Source organism: Drosophila yakuba, chromosome 3L, assembly GCF_016746365.2.
Source record: "Drosophila yakuba strain Tai18E2 chromosome 3L, Prin_Dyak_Tai18E2_2.1, whole genome shotgun sequence".
NCBI lineage: Eukaryota > Metazoa > Arthropoda > Insecta > Diptera > Drosophilidae > Drosophila > Drosophila yakuba.
The window spans coordinates 22,691,928-22,710,525 of record NC_052529.2 but is presented as its reverse complement, the minus strand read 5'-3'; the positions used below and the strand labels follow the sequence as shown (position 1 = coordinate 22,710,525).

The 18,598-nt window shown below is 45.5% G+C and overlaps 1 protein-coding gene and 1 long non-coding RNA gene across 2 annotated transcripts in view; both read left to right on the top strand.

Annotated features, from left to right (window-relative positions):
* LOC6539326 (putative mediator of RNA polymerase II transcription subunit 19) overlaps positions 1–18,598 on the top strand; it is a 154,072-nt gene that overhangs the window by 126,704 nt on the left and 8,770 nt on the right. The window lies entirely within an intron of this gene.
* On the top strand, positions 4,468–13,067 carry LOC120321541. The gene is made up of 2 exons (XR_005561198.2): positions 4,468–10,014; positions 10,091–13,067. It is a non-coding gene; the product is annotated as an uncharacterized LOC120321541 (long non-coding RNA).

Sequence of the window (18,598 nt, the reverse complement as noted above, 5' to 3'; positions counted from 1 at the left end):
ACACCAGGCCGCGAGCCTCTGCCTCTGCCTCTGCCCCTGCCCGCTTTGCAGCTCGCTTTTGTTTTCCGGCTTTTCTCTCTGTTGTCCTCGGGGCTTTTAATTTTCATCTTGTTTACTTTAACGTCATTTTCAACTCTTCGGTGTTTTCTTGAGCGCTTTTCGCACGCCCTTTTCCACTTCCCCCGAGCCCCTCCTGCTCCGCGGACCCATTGTGCCATCTTGGTCCTTGTCATTGTCGCTCGTGTGTGTCCTGCTCGTCTTGACTGTCTCCTTAGTCGCTCCTTCGCTCTCGCCGCGTGCTCCTTGCGCTGCTCGTGAAGTGGCACTCATCCGCACTTTTAAGCCCTACTGAATTCCTTTTATCCCTAAAATAAATATCTTCATCCACTGCAGCGTTCCGTGTTGTTTCCCAGGCTGCTGCTCCGGTGCACCGAGTGCTCCCGCTGGAGGTCCTCCAGTCAGGTGCATTGTCTGTCTACCGGCAGCCACCTCTCTTTATCATTTTCTTCATACTTAAGAGCTCTAAAAGATTTTTAATAGAGTTCTCGGGCGACACCTCCGATTGTCTTTGCGTGCGACTTATGTGGAAATTAAACCTGAAGAGATTACTTTCTAACGCATTAGCATCCTCCCGATTTTCCGATTTTCTGCACACCAGAATCATCCGGATATTCAGGCAACACCCACCCCATCCTGACCAATTATTGCATGTGTTGTATATCAAATAATTCTGCTTAACCCGAATTCTTTGCCGTCATTACCCCTTTCACACGTATTTCACACATATCAATGCCATAATGATGACAATTCGAAGGGAGAAAAGTAAAGGATATCGGGGGAGGGCGGGAATCGATTTTGGCTCTCCATGGCTGCTGGGAAAATCAGGAAAGCACAAAATGCCAATGAAGAAACAAAGCGAGGGAAGCAGAGCGAAATACAAATCAAATGTACCGCAAAACTGAATGAAGTCAACAAAGGACACCAACTCTGGACTAATGGACTGGGAGACGCAGGACATGGACTTGGGACAGATAGGGGGGAGTGCCCCCAGGGTCGAGTGAGAGTGACAAATAAATTGGCGATTCCCATGGGTACACAGCTACAGGACTGCAGTCGGGGGCCGGGGAAGAGGGCTGCATTGTCAAATGCTCACTTTCATTGTCCTTGCGTGCGGGTGTGTGGCTGTTACGATATTGTTAAGCACATAAGTTGAAATATTCCGATTGAGTAACTTTCATTATTGCAACAACAACGGGAGAGACTGACAACAACAAAGTGCCCATTTTGTATGAATAAAACAATGACAACGATTTCAACTCATTTAAATTCTGTGCCATAATAAATTTGCCTGCATAATTTCTATAGATACGACAACTGTCCCCTTCCCCAGGGCACCGAACACCCTTTGTCAGGAAGAAACATTGTTTAGTTTGTTTAGTGTAGACTCCTGAGTGCCTGACTGAATTTTCAATATATTTTCTGCATTTTAAATGATTTCTATGTCACAAATTTGTGTGTTCAGTCGGTCTGGAGAGTTTTAACCCACTGGTAGTGGGTTTTTAGTTTAAGCACACTAAATCAATTCCCAGGCATTGCTCTTTAAGCAGCCAATTCATGGCTCATAAGTCACAGATTGCAAATTACTGGCCGACCGACTGGTTTGCTCCGTTTCGAGGCCAACTAATTAAAGGGCTTGATTCCCGATTTTCACGTTGCCTTGGTGTTCATTCGGTTGATAACAGAGAAAGGACACTTTCCTCGTACAATAGGAGGCAAGGCAGACCAGCGGCGCTGCGCTGGCTGCGATTTAATTAGATTCAAGGCGTTCGAGGCTTTAACTCAGAAACCTGAACCCAAACTCAAAACCTTAAACCCTAGTGCCGAGCCTGGGTCAGTCAGCCTAGACACCAAACACCGGCACCGGATGTAGAGGGAATGACTGGCAGGGAAACGACCGTTTCGGGACCAGACAAGAATTGAACTGGAAAACTTAATGGAGTATATTTTTTTTGGATGACACTCTGCTTTAAATATTGATATCTAGACCAAAACCAGGGCACCCAACAACAAACTGGGTGAGAGGCAGATGACCAAGTACTTTATGTTTCCATTTTTATACTTTACCCTTAGCCTCAACTCTTCTGGGACGAAAACATTTTTCCGCAACATTGCGTTCTGACTTTAATTAGCATTTTTACTTGGCAAAGGAGAAGCTAGTAAAATGTGCTTTCAGGTATCCAACAAAAATAAATCGACCAATGAAAAGATTAGCATTTTCTTGGAAATAACTTTATTTTAGGTAGTAACTGAACAACAATGAAATTTTATTTACATAGTGTATATAATAATAAGTAAACTTGCGTACACAAATGAAGTCTAACAAAATCGAGCGCCGCGACTATCAGATACCCGTTATTCAATGTTTTGTTTTCCATTAGATATAAATGGGGTTCTTTTCTTTTTTGTATTTTTTATTTTACGTTAAGCAACCATGTCCATGTAAAGAATAATTGCTACAACCTGGATGTGTAAGAAGTATATCCTATGGGCAGAATTGCAGCAACAATCGAACTTAAAATTTGTCTAAGTATTTAATGAAACTATGATACACTAAATTTATTTGTTCACGATTTAAGTATTACGCTAAAAGCCAGACTGTAAGAAAGAGTCAATTTATACATGCAAATATTAAATATATGGCTTGCGCACACTAGAAATATTTTAAATTAGAAATTAGTTTTAATGTATTATAATTAATTTAAATTTTCTAATTTCAGGTAAGACTCTTTTACATCCGTAAATTCTTCAGAGTAAGTAGTTCTACCCGTTACACGTAGCGTGAAGGGTGCACTAGATTCGGTAAAAAGCAGCCCAACGCCGTCTTCAATTTTTTCATTTTATTACTAATGAACTATAATAGCGATCTCTGTTGCCTAACACGAAAGTTTTGGCAGAAGATTATAATCGCAATTTAAGCTGAAATTTGCAGTAGAGTAATGACCACGTTAGATATTCTTTTCGCTCCCCAGTAATAAATGTTTCCAGTGTTGATTTGTGGTGAAGCCAACTTTACTGTTGACACTTAATTCGAAGCAAAAAGGCAACTTGCCCAGAATTTTATTTTATTTCGAAAAAATCCCATTTAATTTACTCCTTTTATCAACTGTATATATACCCTTTAGTCGTAGAGTAAAAGGGTATACTATAGTCGTTGAAAAGTATGTAAGGAAGCGTTTCCGACCATACAAAGTATATACATATATTCTTGATCAGGATTAACAGACTAAGTTGAGATTTAGCATGCAGACTCCAGACAACATAGACGCAGCGCAAGTTTGTTGACCCATGTGTTGCCACGCCCACAAGCCGCCCTAAACGGTTTGTTTTGTATTCTAATTTCGGCGTGCATTCTCATATTTGTTGATATTTCCAATTTCGCCAGCAGTTTTAAAAGACATTTAATATTTAATATTTAGTATTCCTCCGAAGAACTTTTGAAAGGTTGCTGGAAAAAATAGATTTATAATTTCGAGTGCCAATGGTTCTAAGACGTGGACCTTATTACCTAAACGGCCGCTGGGGATGGACGTTGAGAAAAGAGGCCGCAACCTTGTGAGTATGCGATTGAAGCCAATATCTGAGTCGTTAGCGATGGTTGAAATCGAAGGAAGAAATCGAAGTTGTACAATTTAATCATGCATATCATGCATATTTACGGCATGTGTGGGTAAGACAGTGCCAAACAAGTTTTTATACCCGTTACTCGTAGAGTAAAAGGGTATACTAGATTCGTTGAAAAGTATGTAACAGGCAGAAGGAAGCGTTTCCGAACATATAAAGTATATATATTCTTGATCAGGATCAATAGCGGAGTCGATTTGGCCATGTCCGTCTGTCCGTCCGTCTGTCCGTCTGTCCGTCTGTCTGTCCGTATGAACTTCGAGATCTCAGGAACTACAAAAGCTAGAAAGTTGAGATTAGGCATACAGACTCCAGGGACATAGACGCAGCGCAAGTTTGTCGATTCATGTTGCCACGCCCACACTAACGCCCACAAACCGCCCAAAACTGCGACGCCCACATTTTTGAAAAATGTTTTAATATTTTTTCATTTTTGTATTGGTCTTGTAAATTTCTATCGATTTGCCAAAAAACTTTTTGCCACGCCCACTCTAACGCCCACAAACCGCCCAAAACTGCCACGCCCACACTTTTGAAAAATGTTTTAATATTTTTTCATTTTTGTATTGGTTTTGTAAATTTCTATCGATTTGCCAAAAAACTTTTTGCCACGCCCACTCTAACGCCCACAAACCGCCCAAAACTGCCACGCCCACACTTTTGAAAAATGTTTTGTTATTTTTTCATTTTTGTATTAGTCTTGTAAATTTCTATCTATTCGCCAAATACTTTTGGCCACGCCCACTCTAACGCCCACAAACCGCCAAAAACTGTCCTTCGCACTTACACTAGCTGAGTAACGGGTATCAGATAGTCGGGGAACTCGACTATAGCGTTCTCTCTTGTTTAAATATTTTAAGTTTTACAATTGCTTTAATTGCATAAGAAGAGTATACAATTGTATTGTATCATACAAACTTGTTACCCTTGTAAGATTAATCCACTTAAGATTATCTGAATGCTAACAAGCTGACACCCCTATTGGACGCGAGTTATATCCATGTCCAATTAAAACTCGAGCAGCCCGTGGAGCCAGCACCCATAAGATTCGAATTAAGAAAACCTGTCGCAATATTTCTGTATAGTAAGGAATAAATTACGAAATTCCCAACCCAGCAGGGACACGCGACTTTCAACGAAATTCGACAAAAGCCAAAACCGTAACAAATCGCATTTAAATTTACCTGCCAGGGGAATGCAGGAACAGAAATAGAAGTAGATCCGGGTACAGGACCAACCACCGAAAAGGATGCGATAATTTATAGCGTTTCATTTGCTCGCTCGACCCCTCGCGTCCCTGTAAATTCTAATTTTAATTTCGTAGTGTGCCAAGAGCAGTGCGAATAGACTACAATTTCCGTGGAGGAGGAGGGACACAATAAAAAATATATTTTTATTTATGTGGCTTAATTTGCAAAGCGTGCAGAACATACACAGCAACAGCTAGCCCCTTTACAGCTTCAGCATTGTCGACTCATTTCGAATTCATTTCCATATCCCAGATATCTTTCTGTATGCGGCAAAAAACACACTTTAAATGCAATTGCCCCTTACAAGAATTTTTCAAATGTTTTACACACAAAAATGTTCATTCCCTGCTCTTTGTTGCGTACAATTAGTTTGAAAACAACAATAACCGTCGCTGAGTGAGTGGGTAACTGCAGTCACATAAAACAAATGCGAATGACAATTGGGAAAGGACAACGACGGCAGGACAAGAAGAGGATGAGGTAGCGGCAAATGTCCCTCCACCGAAGGTGACTTTTAATGCCTTTTGTGTTGGTGTTGTTGCCAATGCTGCTGTTGTGATTGCTGCTGGCTTGTCGCAACAACAACGAACACGTTTAAACGGACGAAGGGGTAACGAATGCAACCCCTTCTTCACAAACCGCCCCTTCTGCCATACCTGCCATTGAGGCCCCGATTTGGTTTTGTTTTCGCTTTTTTTTTAATAGTGGAAATTATTGCATGCTACAGCGCAGCCGGGGAAAAAGTAAAATTAACGTGCTGGTAAATTGTGCTCGGCACTCGCATCTTCAAGTGCCGCTCTTTCAAGCGGAAACCTCGTGTGCTAGTAGCAAAAGTTTCACCTACCGAATGGTGCTTTTTAATTTGCACATGTAGCGACTGTCGTGAGTGATTAGAAATGAGTTATTCCAAAGCCCTTTCCCATTTGCTGTACTATTCACAGTTAAAATTGCCACCTAGTGATCCCATTTCCGTAGCTACCTCGCACTGATTGTTTCGCTTCAGCAACCGTGCGCTTTGCACCACCCGCAGCCAATTCCCCTGTACAGCACTATAACAATTGAAAGCTGCTGTAATAACAGAACTTTTCTAATCAACCTGCTGGACATACAAGGCCCTTCACGTCCGCTTACTTCCACCACTGCTCAGCGAGTCAGCCAGATGATGCCATGTAAGTTTATTAAAATTATGTCCTGCTGATATTTGCAGACACTCGTCCTCGTTAGTAGTACGGTGTACTGAACGGATTGGATAGTACCGGAACCAAGTGAAATAAGCGAATGTCCGAGATGACAATGGAGCCGGAGAGCATTAAAGACTCACAAAGTGGAAATGCAGAAGCTGAAGAAACCATTCGATTGGGCGGGCAGTGGATCAATGGCGTCAAGCTGACAAATCAAGCAAACTGGGGGTGGTTTCGTACCCCGTGCTCTCCGCTCAAATGAAAATGCATTTATTTATAAACCAAATGACAATAGTCCCAAGTGGCAGGCCAGGCAGGAGCAACAGTATGGATCTGTATCAGTATCCGCATCTCCAGTGTATCGCTAGCCATCTCCCCCGCATCGCACCTCGTACATGGCACAAATGCAAAACTGCATTTGCGTTCTGCTGTCTAACTAGTTACCTATTGGCAGGACACACACAACCGCCCAGGACAGACTCTCCAGTCTTGTAGCTTTGGCAATTTTATTGACAACCCAACAGTCGGACGGGTGGACTCCACCCAACCAACCCCACAAAACCAACTTGAATCCAACCCAACCCTTTTTGCAACGCTGCTCCACTGGTGCTGATGCTAAAGTTGATGCTGATGCTGATGCCGACTGGAGGGGTCGGCTGCATTTTGTGACAATGTTTATTTAGATTTTGCTGCTGCCAATTGCTGACATTGCAATTTCTATTCCTGCCAGGGACAAACACGCACACTCGTAGATAAACACACTCCCAGATGTGCTGCGTGTGCAAAGCGGAGCGTTGCATTTCATTATACACTGGCAAAAAAGTTGTGTGCGCCTCGTCCTTGATTAGCGCTTGGGACCCACAACTCAGTTTGTCTGAATATTTTTCCCGACAGTAGAGTATCCGATAGGAATCCATATTTTATGTGGAGCACATTTGTTCCACGGGCTTTCCAGCGCCTTTGCAATTCCTAGTGCTTCGCTCTGTGCCATTCCTCCCCAACGCTGTTTGTTGTTGCGGTCGTGTGTGTTGTACTTTTTGGCACTTTAATTTCAAATTGTCAATTGGATTTAAGTACATTCGACAACAAAAACGCCAGCCAAGTATGTTTGGGCTCAATCGGGCTGTCTGACAGAGCAGAGATTGCCTTCATCGCTCCCCCAACGCAAATTTTGGAAATTGTTTGCCCATTATAAGGCCGGGTATCCGAGACCACAGGACACACTTGCAGCTTGAGGTGGCATCGCTTTACGGCCGGTCTTTTCTTAGCCATAAAATGTAATTTTAAAATGTGTCAAATGTGTTTAAAATGTGGCAAAATTTGATTACGCTCTTCTCTGGGGCAAATCAATCTGATCGCAAGGCGGCTGTAAGACTTTGGCAATGACTCCTCAGAAACGGAATAGAAATGATAGCCAAATTAAGTTAATCATATTTCGCCACTGCATTGCTGGCGTACAAGTGCTTGTAAACCAATAGCCAATCAGCGGATGCGGCGTCATAATTTTGAAGTTTTGAGTATAGTTTTTCCATCTGCGGGGGCGGTCCGAGCCTAAAAGGGAGTTTCGATTGCTGGTGCTATGGAGCCCATTTTGACTGTGCCACAGTTGAATTTGTTGCAATTACTCGCACCGAATGATTACAGTTCCCATTCATTCATTTGCAGCCTGCATCCCGAGGATAATCGGCGGCTGTTGTATTTACTGGCAATTACTGTCAATTAGCGTGGGTTTTTGTTATTGCGCCAAATATTTACGCAGTGGGTGAGTACTCCACAAGGCGGACTTGCTCCTGCTCACTGGGTTTCACTTCGATTCACGGCACATCTTCAGTCCCCGAACACACCTGCACCCAGTTATTCCAGCTATACCATGATCTGTGCCCAAAATTAACATACCCCCGATTCCGTCCTGGTCAAGTGCACTCATTATAAATGCCAGCAGCATGCTCGGCAGCTGACGCAGGAGCTGGAAGGTTACGAAATCGCATTTTAGGGGTTTGGCTCCATGGAAGCCCTTAGAAATGGGCAAAATATGCGCACTAGGACAGGCATTCTCCTTGCTTTCAACCTCGCCACTTCACCATTCACAATTTGGAAACTTGCAAAAAGGCGTTGGCTGGGACAGGCGTTGGCGAAGGATATTTTGCAAACAAATAATAAAAATCCAATTTTACATTTAATCACGCGCTCAGTCAAACAAAAAAGAGGGAACTGAAAAGGGCAGAAATAAACTTTTGACAACGGCTGCCGTGTTGTCGCCCGAAGGACGACGCTCGAGCACTAACCCTCCAAGCGACAGCAGTCGGTTGGCGGGCTCAAGGATCAGGAGCTCGGTGCTCAAGGTGACTCAAGTATTTTGCTTAATTTATTGCATTTTCTACGCTAAAATGCGCAAAAACTTTGGCCCAAGCCCCTGAAAATTAGGCTGCTCGACTCGGCAGTTCTGAATGCCGACTCCTGTATCCTGCATCCCGTGCGACCTGCGTCATTATAAATTTAAAAAGCGTGTTAAAAGGGGTGCATTCCCAACCCGCTGCCACAAAGAGCTTAACCCTCCCCGCAGCAGCTCACAATAAATTTCATTTTTCATCATTGCAATTTCTGCGCGTAATTTTTCGTACATGTCGCACATAATTCATTCCCAGGACTGCGATGTCGCCTGCGACATATGGATTAACTGCCGTGAAATGCGCTCCTTCGTGCACACCCCATACCCCTGAAGGACCTCTTCCTCACGCGCAGAGCGCTGAAAAATTAATCCCGAGGTGTTGTGCGATTCGCAGCCCCCGGCTGGTTTCACAGTTTCCTTGCGGCTCGGATTCTATGGGAACTCGTCACTTGTTTTGCATTATCTGCAGATCCCACTTCCCGAGTGGGCCAACTCATTAGAGCAGCTAAGACCTTAATGTGTAGTGCGTTTTCTTGGACGGGGAAATATCAGGGCGCTCAGCACACCCTGCACCTTCATGGCGACCATGCAGATGTCATCACAGTCTGTGATCTGACTGAGTGACATCACAGAAAGAAACTATGACGCATTTGATAATGACAATGATTGCGTCCCAGTTCCACATTAGGTCCTGTCTTCAGTTGCCTCTCATTTGGATGTTTAACTGCGTTGGTGGACCAGCCAAGCGAGAAGTCGCAGTCGGAGAAATCATGTGTGATGACTTCGAATGGAGATGGACAGACCGAGCTGAGCGCAGGACCAAAGGGAAGAGCTGCATCAGGAGCCAAAGCCAAACGAGACATGGATGTTACTTTTTACTGTCAGTCCCAGTCGTACTCGTAGTCGGAGTTGGAATAGAGGTAGCGATTCCCCCACCTCCCTTTTCCAGTGACAGTTGTACAAGAAATACAAATTTGCAAAATAAGCACAGGGCCAGACCAGGCCATTTTGAGATAAATGACGACATGCAAAAGGAAGTGTCAACTGATTGCGCTGAGCTAGGCAGTCGTAAAAAACAGGACGACGACAACGAATCGTCCTCGTCTCGAATCCTGCGCGTGACGTATTCGCCTTGTTGTGCGTGTGATGAACCGTTCTGATCTGGGGGAAACGGGGCCCTGGCAATAAAACACAATAAAAAGAAATTATGAATAAATAATGTGCAAAGTAGCAATAGCTCAGAACACAAAAAATTGAATGCAAAGCGGCGTCATCTGTTTGTGATTTATATAGTTTTTAATATTTGACTGGGAGACATCCGCTGCGTCATAGCCACCCGAAGACAGACAGATAGACAGCCTGGCGACCCTGCTTTTTCCTACATTTTCCGAGAACCCCCACAATTTGATATTCATGCGACGAAAATCAGCCAAACAAAATCAGCCACCATAGGCGAGCATTTGTTCGCCAATTTCAGATGTGGTTCAACTCAGCCCTGCTCTAAAATGCTCAGGTGAGCAGGCTCTCGACTTCCTTTTTAGTTCTGTTGCTTTTGCAAAATTTAATTAATTTTCACGCCATTTCCGCAGTCCCCGCCTTGAAAGGATTCGCAGGCCAGCCAAAATTTCTCATTAGCAGCTGCTCAGTGACAAGAGAAGAAAAGAAGACCGCTTGAAAGTCGCTCTAATGAAATGTTTGCTCGCCACTCGTGTCACTCGCGCATCCGTTTGTCCAAGCAGCAAGGAGGAAATGGGTGGCAGCCGGAAGTGGCGTCGAATGGAGCGGATTCCTGCTTCCGGCCGAAATTTGCGACTTGATTAGCCTTAATTAAATTCCACCTGGTTGCTGCCATTGTCAATAGATTAAGCCTTATAAGCTTCTATTCAGAATCGACTCATAATTTATTATACTGGGTGTGGGTCCATTTTAGGAAACTGGTGCTAAACTAACTTTATTAGTCATTCGGATCCATTCTGGCTATCAACCTCCTGGACAATAGTGAAACCACCAGGCGCCTCCAGAGGAAACACCCGCTTGATCTCCCCCACTTATAACCCACTACAATGAACCCCCGACCTATCTACAACTTTGTAATCCCTTAAGTTAATGCCCCCCCCACCCAAACATTTAATTATTGTCCACATGGACAGATTTTAAATTAATAAATGTACGATACAAAAAAAAAAAAAAAAAAAAAAAATTCGGAATCACATACAGTACCTAAAGAATTCGATTTAAGGCTAACTGCATATTGAAAATCCGCAAACGGCTTCAAAGAGCAAGCACATCCCAGCTTCCCGTTTCTTCAGGACCCAAACATAAGTTCTGTTTACATTTCTATGGACAAAATGCACAGCGGGGCTCTCTTTTCTGGTTCTGTGTAGGATCTATCACACATTTACAGTGGTTCATCATGTAGCTCACTGAGCCAACGGCAGTACGACACTCCTTGAACACTATTTAATTGGTTGCGCCGAGTAAAGTTCTACGCTACGCAGACGACGACACAATCCATCTGATTCTATTTGAAGTGGTGCCCTTCGCTAGTTGAGGAGGATTCCTGGAAGAGAGTCCAGAGGTTTCTTAAGAATCACGCGCTGCTTGGTATGAATCAAACAGTCCATGGAATCGACGAATATGATGCAGAAAAATATTTCGTTTGATATAGCTTTATTATTTTAGTTGTGAATATTTTCTGTCGTTGCTTAAACTGAATAAAAGAAGTGCCTTTGAGTAAACTCAACACATGCCACCTAGTTCGCAGCTGTTTCTTCTTGAAGGATAAAAGCGCTAACCCAAAAATTATGATCTCGAAATTAAATTTTCCGTCTGGTGTTGCCTTTATGGTTTATGAAGTGTTGCAGCAATATCCACAGATACAACCGAAATAAAAGCGAAGATTCAGGACACACAACGGCGAAGGATGCTGCATCAGCACAATGGAATCTGGGAGAGAGTGGAACTCAAATAGAGGAGGAGTTTCCCAGGGTTGGCCACTTGCAAAACAACATTCAAAAGGATTTTCGTCGATTTTCGAGTGCTATATCTGTGCTTTTGCCATGTGTGTGCCGAAACTTTTCCGGAGAGGGAGGACTTTCCTTCCTCCTCCGGCGCTTTTCTCGCCCTGCATAAACACTGGTTGCCCATCTCCCGCTCCCTTTAGTGGCTCGTCTGTGTTTTTTTGCCAGGCTACTTGCGACTTTTTCTCCATTTTCTGCTGGCCATTTGGCACTTCTGCTATTTTGTATTTTCCGCGGTGCCCAGTACCCCTAGTGGGCCCCCTTTGCCCGGTTCTAGTGGTTGGCAGTGGCTGTGTTGTAGTGCTCAGCGTCATTTATTGTTTCTGGCGTCAGTTGTTGCACTTTTTTCACTTGCTTTTCACTTCACATCGCCATTTCTACTTTCTCTCCGGCTGGTTCACATCGCGCGTTCTCAGCGTTTTTAACAGTTTATTTGGCCAAGGCATAAAACTAACCAGCTTCGAGTCTACGAGTCCTGGCTCTGGGAAAACATTCAGAGGAGGAATCTGGTGAGCAGCAATCTATTGATAAAGAGATTGAAAGGTAAGGCGAAATGTTAAAACGCCGTTTGACAAATCCTCGCAGCCATGAATAAAGCAACTGACAAATCAAATTCCCATCAAAGGTCCCGTTTACACAAATCTTTTAAGGGCTAAAACAACACAGACGGAGAGCAACAATAAATCCGCCCAAAATCCTCAAAGAATGGCACAAGAATAGTGGCCAGGCAGAGGAGAAACAAATTGGCCATAAAGATGGAGCAGAAAGGAACCCAAAGAGTCAAACTGCAAGCGCAGCAAAGCAAATGCCAAAGAATCGTTGCACAATTAACACAGGGAGAGATGGGGATGGACAAAAGGACTAAAAAGGAAGTTCGCTTGCGCCCGCGTGTATGCTTGATTTTATGAGATTTTGATATGCAGCCGAAATACGAAGGGGGAAAGGAAAACGCTAGGAGCCGCAGGCGGGCAAAAAGTATGCTGGGAAACTCGTTTTGGACAGGACGAAACCACAGCCGCGGAAAGTATGCAACGATAATCTGTTCCTCTCACGCGTGCTCTTTGCTATCTGCACCTGAACTGAACCACCCCGCCCCGCTTTTTTGCCCAAGGAAGGCAATTTTTCACTCAGCATAATTTTCGCCGTTTTCGGCATTCATCTTTGACCCATCTGCACAAGAGCCACGTCCACGTCCGCATCCACGTCCCCATCCCACTTTGTTGGCTGCTCTGCGGCAAATATTTTATATGCGTTGCATTGCCCAGTAAATCCTTGGACCGCCTTTGGCCAGTTTTATTGCCATTGCAGATGATGGACATTTGGCGTTTGTCGGCTCCCTTTCACGTCGCCCACTTTCCATTCGGCCGTTTTATGCGCCGCCTGACGAACTGATTGGAAGTCAGCGAATTCTTCGCCTCTGCGCCATTCCCAATTTTCGATTTTTCATCGTCCTTTTTTTTCTGTCCATTTTTTCGGTGTCCAGTCAACGAGCACTTCACTAACAGCTTTTAGTGTCCACACAATCGAAGAGTGGAATGGGGGAAAAGCGTGTTTGGCATCTTGAACTGGCCGAATTTCTTGCTCCACTGCAGTTGGCAATAGACAAGAAAAACACTGCAGCAGCCATATGACTTCATTTTAGCGTTGGGGCGGGATTCTGGACTTGTCTAAACTTTGATTAGACCGTTCATTTCGGCCGGATGCTTCCATACATATATGTTAAAATCAAACGAATCAAGGCTCGTTATTTGTGGCTACTGTTTTGAAACGTTAGCAAAATGCACGCATAAAATGACAAAATATCGATGCTCACCGCAACAATATGGACATTTATCCCTCAACAGCCGGGTTTTGGGCCGCACCCACTTTGTGACACATCAATATAAAGTGGAAACCGGCGGCAACCGAAATTGACATTTCAAAGGCAAACCGAAAACACATTTCGCCTACAACCTTTTCGCGTGCTTTAATGATCATTTTCATGACAGCCCTCTTTGGGAGGAAACAAGGGCCATTCGGGCAGTAGGCCGCGGAAAGGGACCGTTGTGATGCAAATTATGCATACAGCCGCAAATGCACACGGGTCGAATGTGTGATAAAAACCCCCAGAGCGTTCCGAGTGCGGTTAGGCTCCAAGCGGCAGCAGAAGCCCGAATTGAACTCTCGCTTCTCTGGGCCACAACATCATCTCATTAACAATCAGGCGAAGCGGCCAGAGCCAGGAGTGCACTGGGTACATCGGCATGGCTTGCGATTCGCTGTAAGTGTCGGGCACATTTCAAATCAGTTTGCCGCGGCTTCCATGGTGCTGCATCGGCCCCACCCCGTGACCATTATTTAAATTCAAAAAGCGATAACGACCGGGTAATGATGAAGTGCGGCACTTGCTGCAGCAGGGAGATTGGCCTCGGGGCACAGCAGCATCCAGACGGCCAAACAGCAATACAGCAAAACAGCGACAGCAGCAAGCTGCTAGCTGCAAGCTGCAACACATCGAACGTTGCAGGCGTTGGCCAAAATTGGTTACGCGTTTTGGTCAACAGACGCCAAAAGTCCCCGGGCGACAGATCCGCATGAGGGAAGTGGTGCTCAACTGGAGCTGGGAGCTCGTTCGTTTTGTGACGGGATCAACATGTAGGCATCAACGGCGGCAGTCGAAGGGCGAGTTTCCGGCAATAGGAGCGTGTGAAAATGAGTGGCAAAGTGGTCAAAGGGTGTTGCCCGATGGTTTCGCGAGCTACATGGCCCTTTCCATTAAATTAGTTTGTGGGCCGCTCAAAGGAAGCTGTGATCTCTACTGAAATCACCGCACAGACAATTGCGTCGGCCAACTCCGCTTGTTCAATTTCCCTCACCTTAAGAGCTCGTCCGGATGGGCACATAAAATGTTTAAAATATGCTCGACAAACGCATAGCCCATCCCTCGATGGCCGCTGAAGTAATATAAATAATCGATTTAGTGGTCTTCCCCCTCGCATTTTGTTTGTTTTTAGCTCCACGCATTTCGACCAGTAACCAAAAGCCGGTACCCATGGGCCATCCGGCTGATAACGGAAAAGCCTTTGTTGTCCTTGAGCAGACTGGGCCCAGTCGGTGGTCTGGGCCAGTTGCTTTTTATGTGTCATAACCATGGCGGATGTAGACAAGAATGTGTATGCGGATCGGGTTAGAGCCTGTTGACAACGTTGGCAGCTTTTAATGACCGCCCAAACAGGGGCAAAGGGCAAACAGTAGCAGGAATGAAAGGCGAGAAAAGAGCGCACAATGGCAGCGCCATCATTGACTGTGTTAATTGCTGTCATTCATTTGAAAAGTCATATGCGCGATTTTTGGACGAACCTTCTTTCGTTCGTCCGTCGGCCGTTAGCAGTGATGATTACCCTTTCGCTTTCGTTCTATATGAAAAAGGCTTTGCTTTTGTGCCATGACAGCTTTTTCCTCCTTCACGTCGTCAGCGATGGTCGTGCAGACCTTAATCTGTACTGGATGTGCGCTTTTACTTTTATTCCCCTCTTTATTATTATTTGCTTACTTAGCGTCGAACCAGAACTGGTGCTCGCTCTCCCTTTTTTGAATCCAATTTTACTTTTAAGCCTTCGACATCTTCGATGTGGCCGTTTATTGATTTCGGCACCCGAACAGAGGCAAAAATGAAAGAAATCGGGCATGGAGAAGGATACGATATGCGGTTGTCATTATCCATTGGAACGTTTTGTATATGACCGTTAGCATTTTAAAAGCATTTATGTTTACCTAGCAAGCCATTGGGCTCTAGACATTCTTCCTCAAAAGAGACCGCATTATCTACTTCTGGGAGAACGTAGCACTTAGCTTTAACGCGGCATAAGAGAGGAGTTGCATGTTGAAATTTTAATGCAACGCCCATCTGTGAGAAGCTCTCGTTGGAACTGATGCACATACATAAATTCCGCTTGGTGGTTTTCAAAATGCATTAAGGCTTCCTGCAGCTTCTCCGTATCAGTCCCCCATCTCGCACCCCACCGCGCACATGCTGACCTCCCTGTTTGAACTCGGCTAAGCTAATCAAGGGCTGAGCCAACAATTTACTTAGTCCCGACCTCCGACCCTAACGGATGGTAGTGGCACCTCCTTCCCCAATTCTTATCCTACGCTTACGCCGAAATTTCCATCATATCAGCCCCGACTTTGCTGTTTTAGTGTGAAGCTCTTTACATCCTTTCGCTACGATTCGTATGGTTTGGTTTGGTTTGGTTTGGTTTCGTCTGTTCGCCGCCTCATGCATAAACCAATTTGCTTTGCATAAGCAGCGGGCAGGCGGCATAGGGGGTTTTTGGGGATTCCCCCAGAGATACTCTCCAATTGCAGCAATTTTCCTACTTCACTTTATGCATTTATGCGCCTTTGTCTGCGGCCGCTCCTCTTCATTTTTCCGGTTTTATTCCCTGCATTTGTAGCTGCTGCTCATCGTCCGCCTCGTTGGGTCATTAATTTGAAAGCGAACACCTTCAGAACCACCTCCGTCCGGTCCGGGATCCGCTCCGCTTCTCCCCTCCCTCGACCCAGCCGGTCAATCAGCCGGAGCGGCCCCGGATCGAGTGGTCAGCAGACCCCGTTCACGTTCTTAACACCATTTCCCCAATGAGAAATTAGGAAATTGCATTTGCTGGCCAAAACGAGACGGCAGCGATGTAACGGAGTTTACGCGATGCACTCCGATGCGGCTCCAGGCTCTAACCCGTCGAAGATTTCCTATCGGCCCTGCGGCTGGTGGCCAGAGTGGGTCCTCGACAACTGGAAATTGCCAAAATGTAAATTCTGATATGCCCGGCAGGCAGGGCAGGCATATAAATTTATTGCCCACGTACGTGGGAGCCCCATGCCCCCCATAATCATCACCATCATCATGGCCATGGAAATGATCATAGAACCGGCTGTTCGGAACCCTGAAATATTCATAATCAACGCGGCATTAGCTGTGGCTGCGTTTTTATTTCGTTTTTGGCTTCTGCCGGAGCTCATCAATGAATCAGCAACGGAGCTTGTGGCATAATTGGGGCTATGTTTTAGTTATGAGCTCGTGAGCAGTGCACAGATGATTTGTGAAGGAGTGGTATAATGGAGTGACCCCATATAGGTGGTGCTTTCTATAACACCCCCACTGACAGCTGCTCTGATTTTAAATCGATACATCTCCAACGGCGCAGCCCGTACCTGGCTAATGCGCTCCGTCTTGCACCGCCTTGCACCGTCTTGCATTCGGGTTTCCCTGGTGGGTCTAGCGACAATAACAGCCATTAAGTGCGACCAACACGTAACCGGGCAATAAACAAGGGTGACAAATGATGCTGCTAAATGAAAGTTGATTGCCGGTTGACGGCCACACCTGTTTCGACTGCTGTCCGGAGCGCAGGAGCAGGACATCCCCGATTCCGTGCAGCACAACCGTCAAAATTGTCAGAGACATCGAAAAGAAAGCACGAGCGAGAAATGGCCGCGAAATATTTCCTGCTCTTCCTCCCCCAGCTCCTGTGTCGGCTCCATTAATAATGATGGCGGCGACAAAATGGCCGCCGTCTGTCCTTTGATGTCACGTGTCGGAAATGCGTGTGATTCCTGCGACAGGACATCGAATCGGAAGCGAGCCGGTCACAGAGGTGACGCTGGGCACAACTGGTTTGTTTTTCCCAACTTGAATCTCGCTGTTTTCTATTGAAACTGCAATGTTGTTGTGCTGTCGCAACAGTTTTCGATGGAAGATAAACGATGAAGTTCATAGCTCGCAGTGGGATATCCGAGTGAGTCCGTTGAATTAAAAGAATGTAAGATGTAACAAGCGACATTCCTTCATCGTTCTTCGGAACATTCGTTGCATGATTTCGCTTAAAATAGCGCCTTTAAACGAGATAAGGCAAGTCTCTTCCCCTCCATCTAGGCAACTCATAGCTTTACCACGGGTATTTAAAAACTTCCTCAGGTTGTCAGGCACAGACCTTAGTGTCTGGCTGGTCCTGGCCAACCGTTCCCTCGGCGGGCAGCAAGCAAATTACTAATTGGCTAGCAAAACGCTCCGGTTGTTGTCCAACAAACAACGACAACGACTACAGAGTCCTCTGGCTGGAACTTTCAGGGGAAGCCATACGAAGGTGGCACACATGGGACACAAGCTTCATTAACTCAAACTATGCTGCATTTTGCGATTATCAAATTGTCTTTACACACATGGAGCCAACGATTGGAGCAGAGCTGAGCAGAGTGGCGGGGTGGTCTGCTCTGATGTGGTCCAGGGTGGGTTCGGAAGGGAAACTCCGATGACTGCTGATGGCAAATAGCAAGTGGAAAAGCTGGCCAGGACCTGGACGACAACCGCAGAAATATGAAGCGCATGTTGCAGCAGGATGAGTGGGAAATCCCCGAAATGCTTCGGGATATTTTGTTGAGCAAACAACCATGCAAAAATGTTTTCGAAACTACGGAGCGACGGTACCCTGCCTCAAACGATGGACATCTGATAGACGAGTGTTCTGGCGACGGGGGAGATAATGCGGAATGACAAACTGCCGTACTGGACCGGACCAGACCGGACATCGACTGGCCGCATTATCACACCTGACGGTGATTAGAGACTCGACAACAGCGAAGCTCTTGAATTTCATGTGTTGCAGCGATTGATAGGAAGTCCGGGCTGATCAAGAGCTCGGATTGATGGCAGAGGTCAGGGGGGACTAAAGAGAGGCAGCTCCGTGGAGAGTGGGCTCTCCAGATGTCCTGACCATTTGCAATTAGCCTGTCTCAGGGAAAACTTCCTCCGGTTACCGGTGCCTAATGAACTCCCAAGGAACACGAGTTCCAAGGTTCGTCGGCATCCCCTTCCATAAATCCCCACTGGGTTTACTCCACTGAGTAAGCCAAACAAATCAAAACTTTTGCTAATGCTGGATGTGGGTCATTGTTTCGGATTGCAGCTAAACTTTCGCCCGCTCGATGTTCGTATGCAAATATTTTCCGTTTAATTAACGAATAAAAACTAGCTGGAAACGGTGAAGGGTAGATGGATAGGGGAAAGCGCTAGTGTGGCAGGAACTGTCGCTGCAGATT